Raw genomic sequence first — 4,603 nt, forward strand, 5'->3', positions numbered from 1 at the left:
TTTATTTTCTGCAAAACTAGCGATCCCACCCACTGTGTTGCTGATAGACAGACCCTCTCTGTTGTTCATGCTGAAACCTCAACACCCATTGTTTAGTTTAGGTGTTTATTTTTCAATGCATATATATTGCTGTCATTATTTAAGTCAATCTAAACACTTAAACCCTATACTAGTTGGCTCTATATCTGGTTCTCTACCGGGTCGCATTGCGACGCGTTGTGACCTAGTACATGGCTCTTCAACAGGGGGTCCAGGACTAGGGGTCCTCAGAGCTCTACAGGGGGGGCGGTAAATCGTTTTGCGATAGGAACTTTTTTATTTATTCATTCATTCATTTATTTATTTGTATTATTTTATTATTATTTGACATTAAACAATTGAACCCTAGCATCCCTGGGGTGGATAATTGCCAAAAATAGCAGATCTACAAGCTTGTAGATCTGCTATTTTCACCAAAGAGGTTTGACCTGCAAGTCGCAGGCTATCGGTGGTCTGATGAAGTAGAATGTTTTATTGTCCATTTACTCAAGTACTATACTTAATATGTAATATTTTGAGGCATTTTTACTTTACTGGAGTATTTCCAGTTTTCAATACTTTTACTTCTACTCCACTACGTCTGAGAGGCAAATATTGTACTTTTACTCCACTACAATTATTTGAAAACTTTAGTTACTAGTTATACTTTGCAGATATAAATGATTACATTATAAAACATACATTAGCCCTATTTTACAGATAGGACATTTTAAAATAGCCGATCTACAAGCTCACAACGCGTCGCATCGCGACGCGTTGTGAGCTTGTAGATCGGCTATTTTCAAATATGTTGGTACTTGTTGTATACTTTAAGTAAATTGTGATGCCAAAACTTTTGTACTTTTACTCAAGTACATTTTTTATTCCATACTTTTACTTGTAACACAGTATTTCTACATTGCAGTATTGATACTTTTTCTTACGTATAAAATGTGAGTACTTTTTCCACCACTGATGATGTTTTGATTGAATATTTTTATTAGGCAAAAAATGTAAAACAGCACAGTTACATTTAAAATACTTTGTCTAACAGGTCCGTTCATAAAAGTCCTTGCGGACTCGTTTCCAATGAGGGCCTTGGTATTCAATTCATAGACATATAGTGGCACCATTGTTCGAATATCATTACAAAAAAAACAGCAAAAAAAATAAAAAAGGGGGGTCGGCTGTCTAACGGGAAAATGGTACTACCTCCTCTTTTGGCCTCCTGAAAGGTGATTTTTTAAGTCTCTTTTAAATGAGGCCAGCAAACTGCATTTAGGTGACTCCCAGTGTCTCTGCCTTCTTAACACGTAGACAGGTTAACAGATTAACATTAAGTCAACATCAGTATGGTAACATCAGTGGCTCCCAAACTGGGGGTCGGGACCCCCAAAGGGGCCAAATGATTTTAGGGGGCTGCCAGATGATTACCTTAATGTGCCACATTGTTTTCTGCCTCAACAGTAAACAAACCAACAAACAGTGTAAGTATAGCCAGGGTATCAGCACATTTATAAAGTTACAATTTAATGACTTTTAAGACCATTTTAATACCAAATTGGCCAAATTGTCAAATATTACGTAAGAAAGAGGCAAACATTGTGAAAATAGCAGATCTCCAAGCTCACAACGCCTCGCAGTGCGAGGCATTGTGAATTTTTTTTTTTTTTTTCAGGTGGGATACCAATTTCATCCAATCAGAAGAGGGACAGAGAGACCAAATGCTGGCTGAGCACACCTTCTGCACAGCTTCTTCCAGGAAATCACCGGAAATGACCCCCCCCCCCCCAACTGTTTACTGTAAATATCTTTCTTTCTTAGTACTACTCGTATATATATGCTTTGCACATTATTGTCTCCGCCAGGCCGTAAGGCATGGCGAGAGAGTATGTTTTACCCTCCGTCCGTCCATGTGTGAGTCCGTGTGTGTGTGTGTGTGTGTGTGTGTGTGTGTGTCCGTGTGTCCTGTCCGTGTGTTAGCAGCTAATCTCTGGCACCGGGTCGCTGCGAAACTGTGCACACACACTCCCTGGGTGCCAATTCAGAACCTCTGCCTCAAATGTTTCACATGGGCCTGTTATAGCGCCACCTGGAGGCCAATTTGTGCAAAACCCTTTTTTTTTTTACATTACTCCTACAGATTTTATCCAAACGTCATACAAATCGGTACACAGTATCTCTATAGTCATGTGATCAACACAGATCTGTCCGATTTCCCATATTCCATCCTCTATTTTTTGTCTTTAATGTCTATGAATTTGAATACACAGGATCTTAATGGAAAAAAGCCCCGAGGGCTGATCAGGGTTATCTTTTTAGCATTATTTTGTATGAAGCTGTGCTACTGTGCCTTGTTTTTGCAAAGTATTCAATCAATCAATCAAAAAGACCTTCAATGATTTGTGGAAATTCAATCCAAAGACCTTCTCCTGGAAGCAAGTTGAGCCCAAGGGGAAAGAAGGCCCAGGTCCAATGTAGCCTATTGCTGTTGCATGGTGGGAGATCGTATCACCCTCTTGGTATAAGTGAAAACACGCAATGACCTGTACATTTTACAGACTTAAAGGGATAGTTCACCCCAAAAAAAACATGTTTTTTCCATCGATTAGTCACCCCATCGAGACTTGAATTCATGGATTTTTTAAAATGTTTTCGTCACATTCCTAAGCCAATAATTTCATGACCAGCGGACCGGTAGGCAGCGGTTCCGGTACGAGACAAAGGACATTCTTTGTGTCTCCGGAACTGTCTCCGGAACTGCTGCCGGTCATCAATTAAAAAGTCATTTTGGGGGTGAACTATCCCTTTAAGTCGTAGTCTAGACATTATGCCAGCTAGCAGTTATCAGTTTTTTTTTTACGTTTTTTGTTTTTTTGGACTGTTCTTCAGTTGCTGGAACAGTCACAACATCAGGTGGGAACTGGCAGCCATGACTACCAACAGCAACTGAAGAACAGTCCAAAAGAACAAACAAAAAAACCCTGATTCATTAACCACAGATGTCTTGAGCACAGTTGATAATGCTCTTCTGTATTTTACAGTGGAACCATTTATAAGAATGCTTCTTGTTTGGTACCTGCACCAAATCAGCACCTTTTGATGATCAATAACGAGACCAAGTTAGAGTCTGACGTTCCAATATAATAACTGTAGCTGTTGTTTAACAGTAAATAATAATACGTCCCTGGCCTATTTTATGGACAGACATTTCTTTCTCAATCCCCCCCCCCCCCTTTTTATCTCCTCCCTGGGAAGTAGGCTAATAATCATAATTATTCCAACAGTCGGTTTAAAACCCTGGTGTTAGCCTATAGGGCAGTGAAAGGAACAGCTCCTTCTTACCTCCGGACTATGGTCGATGCCTACACCCCTGCCCGACCACTTCGGTCTGCCACCTCGGGGCGACTGATTGCCTCGTCACTCAAGGGTCCTTCTGGTCGATCGACACGGTCACAACTTTTTTCTGTTCTGGCCCCAAAGTGGTGGAATGAACTTCCCACTGATGTCAGGACAGCAGAGTCACTGCCCATCTTTCGCCGCAGGCTGAAAACCCACCTCTTCAGGAAACACTACCCTTCCTCTTTGCCTGGCCTACTTTTTGTTAACTAGTTGTACGAACTCTTGTTTTATTGTCTCCGCCAGGCCGAAGGCATGGCGAGAGAGTATGTTTTACCCCCCGTCCGTCCGTCCGTCCGTGTGTGTGTCCGTGTGTGTGTCCGTCCGTGTGTCCGTCTGTGAACAGCTAATCTCCGACACAGTTGGCCCGCTCGCTGTGCACACACACTCCCTGGATGCCAATTCAAAACCTCTGCCCCAAATTTTTCACATAGCCCTGTTATAGCGCCACCAGGAGGCCGATTTGTGCAAAACCCATTTATTCCTACAGATTTTATCCAAACGTCATGCAAATCGGTACACATTATCTCTATAGTCATGTGATCAACACGGATCTGTCCGATTTTCCATATTCCATCCTCATTGGCTAAGGTTGGCTTCCAAAGTTTGCAGGATTGGTCCGTTTTGAACAAAATGCCTCAAATCATGAATGCAGCTTGCGATTTCCGTGAAATTTCGCACGCACATTCCCACTAGGCCGAGGAAGAAAGGGCACCCTTTTTCACATTGGCCTGTTATAGCGCCACCAGCAGGTCTAATCTTAGCAAAACACATTTTTGGAACAAAAGCCTCATATCATGAATGCAGTGTCTGATTGCCGTGAAAAGCCTAAGAAGAAATGACACCCCTTTCACATTGGCCTGTTATAGCGCCACCAGGAGGCCACAATAACGTACCTGACCTGGCGGAGACCTGTGCTCCGAGGAGCACTTTTTCTAGTTGTTGTATTGTTTTATTGGATCTTGTTTAGTCGATACACTTATTTATTTTAGCTCTTGCTCATTCGATTTTGCTTAAGAAAGAAGAATAATTTTTGTTTAAGAAAGTACGTAGCTGATATATTGCACTTTTACCTTAGCGCTACAGTAGGTATACTCTCGGTTGCTTGTTTTTGCAGGAAATGAACTTAAGACTTCTGGTGATTAGTAGTTTCGTACCCTACCTATGTTGAATGCACTTATTGTAA

This window comes from Gymnoscopelus microlampas, assembly GCF_963454915.1.
Source record: "Gymnoscopelus microlampas genome assembly, chromosome: 10".
Lineage (NCBI taxonomy): Eukaryota > Metazoa > Chordata > Actinopteri > Myctophiformes > Myctophidae > Gymnoscopelus > Gymnoscopelus microlampas.